Below are 12,649 nucleotides of genomic sequence, written 5' to 3' on the forward strand. Positions count from 1 at the left end.
GGTGTGGTCGCACAACAAATGTACATAAAGTGAGTGGTAGCCAATTACAGAACATCTCAGGATTGATATACGGTGCCAGCAAAGCCACATGTGCCGTCGATGGCGCCCTGCACCATGGGGAAGCCTGCTATCCTGGCAAAACCACATGTGCGCTTGTCCTGCTTCTCTCTGTTCAGAGAGAAGACAATGAAGTCCCTTCTCCTTGAGTAGAGAGCCTCTGTGACTTCCTGGATGCAACGATGGACGGCGAATGGGAAATGTTACCCACGTCTCCTGCTGCAGACTGGAAGGATCCGTTTGCGAAGAAATTGAGGGCCACTGAGGGAGCCGTGGTCACCCTGCTCTGAGGTTGCAGGTCTGGTTGCAGCAGGTGGCAGAGTTCTGTGACCACCACCTTGGTGAAGTGGAGCCTCCTAATACACTGCTCCTCACTTAAGTGGAAGTAAGAGAAATGCTCTCCGAAGACCCTAGGTGGGTAAGGCTTCCTGCTGAGAGCCCCCCCGGCTCCCCTCCTCCTCCCCTCTGCGAGCATCTTCTCTTCGCTGCTCTCCCTCCCAAAGATAATTGAGTGTGAGGGGGACTGTAAGTAGAGCCCCAGTGACTGTGAGCAAGTGTTGAGAGCAGAAGCCTTTAAACGAGAATCGAGGAATTCTCCACTGGCAGCAACATTCCCTCTGACCTCAACAATTTTAAACAAGTTAAGAAAGCTGCAAGAGTTGCAGAAACTTAAACAGAGCCAGTTAAAACAGAGAAACCATGTCAGCTGAAAGTTGTTGTTGATGATCCCTTTAAATAGCGCTGCTGGGGGCTCCTTCTTGCTGCTGAAGGCTTGTCAGCTGGTTGTGATTAAAAGAAGGCGGTAAGTGGAGCGGCAATGTCGAAAATGGCAGATTGGCATCAAATCAGCGTTGCACACTCACTGACGTCACGATCTGCCTCATTTCCATTTCTATAGCGACTACTGGCAATGGCAACGCTGCTGACCTGCCCAAAATGGCAACCGCCGCGGGACTCACCGGAAGCGAGTCGGCAGTCATTTTTTTCATCAAAACGGGCCTTAACAGCTGGCGCTAAACCCCCCAATTTCTAGGCCTGTGTTTCAAAAAACTCCGTCTTTTCTCTCTCCACTGCTGTTGGGCTGACGAGCTGTACCAATTAATTAAATTCTAATTGACTAATAGTTATGTGTACATAATCCGTGCTGTGCCAGCTGCTATGGATGCTGCCAAGTACTCTGCATGCCTGGTTTGGTTGTTTTAGGTGCTCTTCTACAGAAGACTGCTGACTGTTGCAATAAAGCACAAGTACCGAAATGTCTAAGATCGTGCTGAATGATCTCTTTATTTTTCCCAGTTTAATTTTCCCGATGCTAATAGCAATAATAGAATTGTGTCAAACTTTCAAAATCTTTCGAATTCTGTTTATTGAGAGAACTGGTAAATTAAAATGATTTGCAGCTCTGTAAATATTAACATTAAAACATTAGAACAAGGAAACCCAGGTGGATGCCAACATTAATTGACATTCACACTCAGACTATCCGTGAAAGGAAAATTTGTTGCTCTTGCTACTTGTAACGTTTGCTTCTCGGTTGATATAAAGAGAATCATGGACAATGTTATTCAGATGTCGGTTTCCACTGAACAACTTGCAGCAACATGGTCACTGATACTCTGCTTCTTGAACAGCTCCAGGATTCACTCCATCTCGACAACTGTCTCCAAACCTGGACATTGGTTTCTCAATGCTCCAAGCTGACTCCATAACATCGTCCGTCTCCACCACTGCCTCAGCTCATCTGCTGCTGAAATCGCCATCCATGCCTTTGTTACCTCCTAGCCTCGACTATTCCAGTACTCTTCTGGCGAGCCACCCACTTTGTACCCTTCGTAAACTTGAGCTCATCCAAAACTTTAGTGCCCGTATCCTAACTCTCTCCAAGTCCTGGTTCACCCATCACCCCTGAGCTCGCTGACCTACATTGGCTCCCAGTCCGGCAATGCCTAGATTTTTTTTTTTTTAATTCTCATTCTTTTGAAATCCCTCCACAGCCTCGCCCCTCCCTATCGCTGTAACTTCCTTCAGCCCGACAACTCTTGAGAGATTTCTGGCCTCTAACGCAGTTCCAATTTCATCGCTCCACCATTGGTGGCTGTGCCGTTAGCTACCTAGGCCCTAAGCTCTGGATTTCCTTCCCCAAACCTCCACCTCTTGACCTCTCTCTCCTCCTTTTAAGTAGCTCATAAGAAACCTATCTCTCTGACCAAGGTTTTGCTTACCTGTCCTAATATCTCTCTGTGGCTCGATGTCTAATTTTGTCTGCTAACGTTCCTGTGAAGCACCTTGGGATGTTTTACTGTTATAGGCACTATATAACTGCAACTTGTTGAGTTGTCTGTTCACCCTGATCCAACTGCCCCCCACTGCACCTGAAAACTACTTTTTGGTCTTGAGTCCATGGGTGATTGACTGGTGTCTTTTTTTTAAACTTAGTTTAAATGAATTTCACTTAACATTTTTAATCTTACCGATGTGGCTTTTGAATGATGCACATGGAAACATCATGAAGTGGTGAAGGCGAACATTTTAAAATTCATTCTCAGGATCTGGGCGTCACTGGCAAGGCTGGCAATCATTGCACATCCCTGGTTGCTGAACGGTTTGATAAAATTGAATGGCTTACTAGGCTACTTCAACCATGTATCAAAGTGAACAAATTACACATTAAACCTCTGTTACCCCAATGGCATGAAGAAAAAATGCCACTGGTAGAGGCATAAGCAGCATGTAAACTACTGGCACAAACAAGATGGGTGGAAATATATTTTTTAATATAATGAGTCATGCATCAGTGAAGGATGTTTGTCCTGAATTTAACATGCACAATGTCTAATTGGCAGTGCTTGATGCACAGCTTAAATGCTGGATACAGTTTTTTTTTTACTGATGCCTAAAGCACACACTACTGCACCAACATGTCACGAATTCTCATTTTTTCTGCAATTGCACTTGCCGGCCTTCTAGCCTCAATGATACTGCTCATCAGTGCTGAATTCTAGTTTTGTGTTGTGCACTTCTCCCCTGGAAACCAAGTTGCGACTATCCATTCTAATAATTGTTAAAAAGTCAGACTGAATTTTATGCTTGTTCTGCATCAGTGTTTCTGTGCTTGCACTAAGTTGCAGATTGTTTTACATAGCTGCCTGACAATAATTAGTTATCGTGCAAGCTGTTGATGAATTTATTTTCACAATTTCTGTTAGAATCTAGTGTTCAATTTTTGTTTCCATTTGGCCCGTACTTTTGAAATTTATTGTGGTTTGCTACTGATGGACTGATAAAGTTAACATGGTTTCAATTGTACTTTAAGCTGAAGGAAAACCTGCAGCTGTTTATGAAGTTTCCCCTTTTTCAGGCACACCATTGTATTACTTGTGTTCCTTTTACTTGCAAATATTACAATAGACCAGGTGCAGCTTGTACACCAGGATTTGTGGTGCTGTCCACACGGTATTTAGGAAAATGCATTTGCTATTTTTTTTAACGGGCAGTTAGAAGCTGAACTCCAGAGGGCACCTTGCCATTAATCAATTAGAATGATAAATTTAGGGGATATGTGGGTGTGGGAAGGGGGCGGTAGTACAGGTTGAGCGTCCAAAATCCGGAATGATCTGGACTCCAGGACGATTGGTGGCAGGGTCGTCCAGAATCCGTAAAATGTTCCGGAATCCGGACACCCTGTCAAACCGGGCCTGGGCCCAGGCATTTTCGGACTTCGGACATCAGAAACACGTTCCGAAGTCCGGGAAAACACAAAAACCGGCTCGGCCTCGGTCCCGAGGTTGCCGGATTCAGGATGCTCAACCTGTATTGGTGAGATTACAATATGGTAGAAATTATTCTTTAGAGACTGTATAATGGGGAGAGTGCAGCTTTAGTGATTAAGGCCTTAAAGGTAAAGAAGAATGACCACAAGGATTTGTTCACTGCTTGTATATAGATATTTGATTATTGTAACAACGATTCCTTGTTTCCAAGGACAATTGCCAATTATAGCCGTCTACATAAAACTAAAGGATTATTTTGAGGATCTGAATGTGCATATGCATCATAATTGTGTTTTTTGAGAGGGGAAGGTTGAGTGTAAAGAATGATAGTGATATTTTTGGTTGTAAAAGAGGAAACTAATTTTGATGTCAGTCAGTGACAGTCGTCAGTGATTTTTACTTTTCAGTCCAGGAGAGAAATTAATGTATTAATATGTCAATCTTGTGGTTACCAACCTGTAAATATACATCAATGATTGTGACCAGCTGCTTCATATCCTGTAGGACTTGCTTCACAACTATGGATTCTGGGCATGAACCCTGAAATTTTTCAATATTTTTATGTGCAAATGCCTTCAGACCTGCAATTGACAAAAGCCAATCTTCAAAAAGAACTTTCAGTACAATGATTTTCGGGGATTGCTTTTTGTAAACTATTACAAAAAATGTTTTTTTATTTGTTTATGGGATGTGGGCGTCGCTGGCAAAGCCAGCATTTATTGCCCATCCCTAATTACCCTTGAGAAGGTGGTGGTGAGCTGCCTTCTTGAACCGCTGCAGTCCATGTGGTGAAGGTACTCCCACAGTGCTGTTAGGGAGGGAGTTCCAGGATTTTGACCCAGTGACGATGAAGGAACGGCGATATATTTCCAAGTTAGGATGATGTGTGACTTGGAGGGGAACTTGGAGGTGGTGGTGTTCTCATGCACCTGCTGCCCTTTTCCTTCTAGGTGGAAGAGGTCGTGGGTTTGGGAGGTGCTGCAGAAGAAGCCTTGGCGAATTGCTGCAGTGCATCTTGTAGATGGTACACACTGCAGCCACGGTACGCCGGTGGTAGAGGGAGTGAATGTTTAAGGTGGTGGATGGGGTGTCAATCAAGCGGACTGCTTTGTCCTGGATAGTGTCGAGCTTCTTGAGTGTTGTTGGAGCTGCACTCATCCAGGCAAGTGGAGAGTATTCCATCACACTCCTGACTTGTGCCTTGTAGATGGTGGCAAGGCTTTGGGGAGTAAGGAAGTGAGACACTTGCAACAGGATACCTGCTCTTGTAGCTACAGTATTTATGTGGCTGGTCCAGTTAATTTTCTGGTCAATGGTGACCCCCAGGATGTTGATGGTGGGGGATTCGGCGATGATAATGCCTTTGAATGTCATGGGGCGGTGGTTAGACTCTCGCTTGTTGGAGATAGTCATTGCCTGGCACTTCTGTGGTGCGAATGTTACCTGCCACTTATCAGCCCAAGCTTGAATGTCGTGCAGGTCTTGTTGCACGTGGGCATGGACTGCTTCATTATCTGAGGAGTTGTGAATGGTGCTGAACAGTCATCAGCGAACATCCCCATTTCTGGCCTTATGTTGGAGGGAAGGTCATTGATGAAGCAGCTGAAGATGGTTGGGAAAATGTGAAAAGAATGAAGAGGTATATTATCTACAATCTGAGATTTTGTTACAGACTGTATATTCTCATGGGCCATAATTGTAGGAGTGACTTACCCATGCCTGTTTAGTCTCAACCATATTTTGCACCACAAGTTGCTGAAAGTGTGAGCTGATGGAAACCGGGTATTTAGGACCTGAGTGAACAGGGCAAACAACTGTATCTCCTTAACCAATTAGATGGAAGGATTGTGAAATAAACAGTGCAAGAACTGAAGGAAGTGTAAATTAGAGTGCGGAAATCAACGTCAAATCCGGTACAGAAAGAGAAATAGGGAAAGAAAGATTGGATTAAGAGAGAGAGTGAAAGAGACAGAAAGGAAAAGTTAAAGTTTAAATTTTAAATTTTGCAGTTTTTAAATAACCACCAACAATTAACCTGAAGGAATGAGACTCCACACTTGCAATAGTTAATTTTCGGTGCCAGAGAGGTTCATTGGCAGTAATTAACAATTAGCACATCGTTAAAATAATCCAGCCTTAATTAATTATGTGTGTACCTTAAATGGCTCCAAATCAGGCTCCTTTTGTCACTTCAGACCCGCTCTAACTTTCTGTAGCAAGTTTAGCTTGTATCTACCATGCAAGTGCGGCAACTTCTCCCCGCTCAATGCATTTCAAAGGTGAACCAGGCTGCGAGATGCTGTTTTCGTGCAGCTAATGGCACGCCTCAGAGAGCAACTTTTGGATTTGTGTTTAATCATGCATCTGCCCTCACAGTAGCTGTAGCATTTGCGCTATTTGCCTTGCCATTATTTTGATAGAAGACCCAATGGCCCATAATTTGCTATTAGCTGCACTAGAATACTTACCCTGTTAAGTCTTTTTCAACTTTGTGTGGTTACGTCTTACTCAATTCATGTTTTTAGAAGCAATGGGTCTCTTTGTATGTGACTTAAACTGACGATACCGCCCCAGAACTTCAATAATCAGGCAGTGTTTTCCCATCCTGTCCTGTGTTTGAACTTGTTGCTTTCTGTTATAATGGAAACTCTGTATTGGTGGGAATCGGTATTACATCACTTAGACAATTTATTTCTTTACAAGGTTAACCTTTAGTTATCTGAATACTGCATCCATTTATGGAATTAGATAGTGGTGTTTTTACAAGTCCTATTTTGGATAGTTTAATGTTTTTTCTTGGACTCGCATGCACGTACAGGTATATGTTTTACTGCCAACCTTACCACCTTTTTAGCCATTTGCTCACTGTGGGGTAATGTGCTCATAATTCCCAATAACTGAGTAAACTGAGTGTTCTGGACTTGTTACATGTAGGTAGCACCCCCTAGTGGTAGTTATTGTATAGCAGTGTGTTATTTGATCACCTTCCTGTCTGCCCCAGAAGTAGTATTCCAGCAAGTGTTTGCTCAGTTGTGAACAAAGCCCACATGAGGCAGCCGGTTCTCAATCCTCTGCCATCCTTCCTTATACGCTAGGCAAGACGCAATGTCTTTTCACAAATTTTATTCAAGTAAAGCTTCAAACAGCACCCTGCTTCTCGAGGAGTTATTTGAATGAGTGTTTAGCTGACTGGATAACTGGATAGGAGTTACATCTAGTGAGACCAGTACAGTGAAAAGACAGCAATACGGCTGGCTGTGAAGAGAGGAGACCCTCCACGTGGAGCAGCAAGGGCTCAAGAGTTAAGTGGCTGTCATCTAGGCGCAGAGTAAGCCATCACGACATAGCCAGCTTAAGTCTTCACCTTGTACACCACACTTGCCTCACATCATTATGACAGAAGGTAATATCGAAAACGCTACTCAGCAAGTAGAAGACTTTAAACAGTTAGATGAAACTGAAGAATGTGACAATCTGTCTATAAGCTCTCGTTACTACAAATCATCAGCCGGTTCTAGGGCTAGTATGGCCATCGCCAGAGCACGGGCCAAGGCAGAAGCAGCCCAAGCCAGAGCAGCTTATGCCAAGAAATAAATAGAAATAAAAGTTGAACGGGCCCGTCTCCAAGCCACATTAGATGCCCTGCAGGAAGAAAAAGAAAAAGTTGCTGCATTAGCTGAGGCACAAATATTGGAGGCAGTTTTAATGGAAGCTGATCCTGAGTCAGCTAACACAGTTTCAATTCCCGTTCCGCGTCAGAGTCGACTACAGCGCACCACAGACTGTGAGTGACCAAGCTGACACACAGTTTACGAGAGAGAGAGATGAAGACCCACACATCTCTACAGACTCAAGCACACCATATAACATGCCCCATGTCACCAACCCCAACCCCGCTTGTTTAATTTATACAGATTCCTCCAGATTATGGACACTGAGATCTCTCGTGACAGCTCTAACAGCTGGGTTGCACCCTTACCCTTCCAGAACCCCAGACGACAGCTGCCGAACAACAGGGAGTATGCCTATAATCGTCTTGACTCACTCCGTCGCACACTAGAGAAGAAGCCAAAGATGAAAGCACAGTTCCTAGAGTTTGTCGAGAAAATGCTTGTCAATAATCATGCGGAGCTAGCTCCTTCACTCCAGGAAGGCCAAGAGTGTTGGTACCTCCCCTCCTTCGGAGTCTATCACCCCAAAAAGCCAGAACAGATCCGCGTGGTGTTTGACTCCAGTGCGCCATATCAGGGAGTCTCACTCAACGATGTACTCCTCACAGGGCCCGATCTCAACAACAGCCTCTTGGAGGTACTCATGAGATTCAGGAAAGAGCCCGTCGCCATCACTACCGATATCCAGCACGTGTTTCACTGCTTTGTGGTGAGGGAAGACCACAGAGACTTCCTCCGCTTCCTGTGGTATTGCAACAACGACCCCAGCTTAGACATTGTGGACTACAGAATGCGCGTCCATGTCTTCGGCAATAGCCCGTCCCCTGCTGTCGCCATATACGGACTAAGGAGAGCCGCCAAGGAAGAAGAAGATGACTTTGGCGGTGATGTGAGAGGGTTCATCGAATGAGAGTTCTACGTCGACGACGCACTGAAATCATTCCCTGCCGAAGCAGAGGCCATCAGTACCCTCGGACGAGCTCAGGAACTACTTGCACTATCCAACCTCAGGCTGCATAGGATAGCCTCTAACAGACCAGCAGTGATGGAGGCATTCCCCCCTGAAGATCGTGCTAAGGATGTCAAGGATCTAGACCTCTTCACTGATGACCTCCCCCTACAGCGTAGCCTAGGGGTGTCTTGGAACATAGCAACAGACACGTTCACGTTCCAAGCCTCAGATGACAAGAAACCCTTCACGCGTAGAGTGCTCTCTACAGTCAACAGCCTATACGACCCTCTCGGCTTCTTAGCCCCTGTCACCATACAAGGCAGGCTGCTCCTCGGGGAACTCTCCACACGCGCTGAAGAGTGGGATTCACCCCTCCCTGAAGAGATGGAAGCAGAGTGGAACAGATGGAGAGACACACTTCAAGACTTACAGGAGATCCAAATACCTCGCTCCTATACGTCCTTCTCTCCCTCAAATGTCCAATTAAAGGAGCTTTGTGTCTTTGCAGACGCATCCGCTAAGGCCATCGCAGGTGTGGCTTATCTGAAGGTCACCACTCAAGATGGACAAAGCAAAGTCGGCTTCATCTTTGAAAAGGCCAAGTTGGCACCCCAGCCAGACCTCACCACACCCAGATTGGAACTGTGCGCAGCAGTATTAGCAGTTGAGATTGCAGAGTTCATAGTGGAGGAGATGGATCTGAAGTTCGACAGCATCAAGTATTATACAGACAGCAAAGTGGTGCTAGGATACATCCATAACCAAACTAGGCGGTTCTACGCCTACGTGAACAACAGGGTCCAACGTATCCGACAGTCCACATCCCCCGACCAGTGGAGGTACGTCCCCACAGACCTGAACCCAGCTGACCATGGGCCTAGATCTGTAACAGCGCCCCTTCTCGGCAGCACGACATGGCTGTCAGGACCTGCTTTTCTTCAGGATCTGTCCCTGCACTCCTCTGAACCCAATGAGTCATTCGACCTCCTCAACCCTGTTTCTGACTCCGAGAAACGTCCACAAGTCACAGCAAACATCACTCAAATCTCTAAGGACCTGATGAGCACCAAACACTTTGAGCATTTCTCCAAATGGAACACTCTCATAAAGACAGTAGCACGCCTAACCCACATAGCTCATACCTTCTCCCAGCCTACACAAGAGAGTGGCTGCCATGGGTGGCACGTCTGTCGTAAGAGTCCCTCTGAAGAGGAGCTCAAGAGAGCCAAAATCCTTGTGATGAAGAGCGTCCAACACGAGTGTTACTCAGAAGAGTTGAAATGCATAGCAGCAGAACACAACCTACTCCTCACAGCAGTCTACGGAAGCTGCATCCTATCGTCGACACCGACGGACTTCTCAGAGTTGGGGGACGCATATCGCAGTCGTCAAAGAAGGAACAGCAAAGGTCTCCTCTCGGCCTGTTTCTGAGGTGGTCCTTCTTTTGTCGCCAGAGGACTCGTGACAAGTAGAGTTAGGATTATGTGGGGTCGTTAACGACCCCAGATGGGGAGTGTTCTGGACTTGTCTTTCATGTAGGTAGCACCCCCTAGTGTTAGTTATTGTATAGCAGTGTGTTATTTGACCACCTTCCTGTCTGCCCCGGAAGTAGTATTCCAGCAAGTGTTTGCTCAGTTGTGAACAAAGCCCACATGAGGCAGCCGGTTCTCAATCTTCCTCCATCCTTCCTTATACGCTAGGCAAGACGCAATGTCTGTGAGTATCCTTGTTTAGTAACATGATAACAACCTTGTCGGTATGGTATTTTGAAAATACTTTGTCCATAAGAAGTTTATTAGCTGTTAGCTACTGAGGGTTAGCTTCAGTGCTATTTACTTATACAGTTAGTCTATTCTGTTTTCATAAACGTGTTTTTGTATCTTGTGTAACAGCTAATGTATAGTACTTACCTCTGTGTCCAAAACATACTTTGTCTTTGTTTACAGTTTCACACTTTTATTCAAGTAAAGCTTCAAAACAGCACCCTGCTTCTCGGAGTTACTTGAATGAGTGTTTAGCTGACTGGATAACTGGATAGGAGTTACATCTAGTGAGACCAGTACACTGAGTTTAAACTCTCATAGGAGCTTCAAAATCTCTGGTTTTTATGCTAGTTGTATATTGCAATTGTAAAAGTTTTAAACCATGTGTATGTAGAAACCCAAGACAAGCAAATGAACAGAAAATTCTTGTTGCAATGTTTGTTGAAGTAGCACAGAGATGTATAAATTAAATCCATTTGGCAGTTGTCTTTTAAATTCATGTTCTTATTGATTTTTTTTTTTAAGAGGTTGTGGTCCACAGCAGCCTCCCATAAGAGGGCTACATTTCTATATACGGGACCTGGATTGAGTATTGGCTTTGGCTGATGTTTATTTTGCCTTCCCTTGGAAATGGAGGGGAGAAGGGGATTGGGGGCTGGTCAAGAATATCTCCGGGTGGGTTTCTTAACAGCAGTGGACACTTCTGAATGTTGCTCCATCCTGCCCACCCTGTCCAAAATGTGGGGTTTAGGCTATATTTATTTTAAAATCCAAGTTTTTAAAATACTATTTTTTTTCCTTCAACGGTTTCACAGCAGTCCCTGTAAGTGGAGCATGCCTGTATGATCCAGAAGCTCGTACCTTTTCAAGAGCCTAGAAACAAGGGAAACATTTAAACACAGGAGGTGATGCAAAGAAGAGCCACAAACTGATCCCTAATGTCGAAGCTCTGAGTTCTGAGGAAATACTGTACCGGAGAAATTTGGACTTTTTAGTCTGGAAAGGAGGCGTCTAAAGGGTGATCTTATAAAAGCATCAAGATAGTTAAGGGAAAGGAAATGATAAATCCAGAATACAAGTTGAAACTAAATTGAGAGTGGGACAGGGAGACAGAGGTTCAAACTAGTGGCAGGTAAATTTAGGACGGATGTGAGAGTTTCTCTTCACACACAGTGATCAATATTTGGAATATAGCCGTGGAGGCAAAAACCCTGAAAGCATTTAAGAAATAATTAGATCCAGCATTAGGCGGATTGTATTCCCTTTTTAGATGGATGAATTAAGATGGGCCGATGTGATCTGGCATTGCAGAGGTTTCAAAATGTGGGATAACAATTACTCCAATTGCAATAATGTACATACTGGAATCTAAACGGGAATTGATGGTAGATAATCAAAATACAGAGCAGAGGTTTTACTGACTAAAATAACATTTATTTACAAATTGAAGAACATAATGAAACATCAGAATTGGGTACTACAAAAACCGTACAATAATAGAAGTCTTGTGTACAAGCTGCGTCTGTAGGATATCAGCTAAAAGTGATGGTCATATCTCAAAGTGAATGTAAGGCAAAAATCTTCTGATTGGCCCAAATAAGCACTTTCTGTTAAGCTAACATACTTGCACAAAAGCAAAATACTGTGAATGTTGGAAATCTGAAATAAGAACAGAAAATTCTGGAAATACTCAGCAGGTCAGGCAGCATATGTGAAGAGAGAAACGGAGTTAACGTTTCAGGAAAATGACCTTTCATCGGAACTGAAAAACATAAGAAATGTAACAGGTTTTAAGGAAGTACAGAGGCAGGGAAAGAGGGGAGGGGGCAGGGAGGAAAGACCAAAAGGGAAGGTCTATGATGGGGTGGAAGGCAGGAGTGATTAAATGACAAAAGTGGTGATGGTAATGGGACAAGAAAAGGAACAAAATATGGATCTAGAGGAGTTGTAAATGACCAGAATCATTATCAACAGCTGCTGTCCGAAAAAATGGGAACAGTGTTTTTGATCTGAAATTGTTGAACTCTGTGTTGAATCCAGAAGGCTGTAAAGTGCCTAATCGGAAGATGAGGTGCTGTTCCTCGAGTTTCCGTTGAGCTTCATTAGAACAGTGGGGCAGAGAATTAAAATGACAAGCGACCGGAAACTCGGGGTCAGCCATTAGGACTGAACAGAGGTGTTCTGCAAAGTGATTACTCAATCTGCACTTGGTCTTCCCAATGTAGAAGAGACCGCATCGTGAGCAGCGAATATTACAAACCCAGTGGCCGGAATTTTGCCGGTTCTCAGAGTGCGGGCTTGGAGGCGGGACCGCTGTCAAAATCGCAAAGATTGACCGGGTAGGAAACCCGCTGTCAACCTGCCTCTAATCAATCTTCCCAAGTGCCGGGTCCCCAATTTGCGCATGGACCTGACACCTAGTGGCGGGTAGAGGAT

General features: G+C 44.5%; 1 protein-coding gene across 2 annotated transcripts in view; it reads left to right on the forward strand.

Annotated features, from left to right (window-relative positions):
• LOC147111785 (LIM and senescent cell antigen-like-containing domain protein 1) overlaps nt 1-12,649 on the forward strand; it is a 211,182-nt gene that overhangs the window by 46,178 nt on the left and 152,355 nt on the right. The window contains exon 1 of one of the 2 annotated variants that reach the window (XM_085999017.1): nt 10,149-10,166. The exons of the other annotated variant lie outside the window; for it this stretch is intronic. The gene's annotated coding sequence lies outside the window, so the exon portion shown is untranslated. Of the gene's footprint in view, nt 1-10,148; nt 10,167-12,649 lie in introns of those variants that run through there. 2 annotated transcript variants of the gene reach the window in all.

Source organism: Somniosus microcephalus, chromosome 10, assembly GCF_052327205.1.
Source record: "Somniosus microcephalus isolate GS21.2 chromosome 10, FLI_Smic_1.0, whole genome shotgun sequence".
Taxonomy (NCBI): domain Eukaryota; kingdom Metazoa; phylum Chordata; class Chondrichthyes; order Squaliformes; family Somniosidae; genus Somniosus; species Somniosus microcephalus.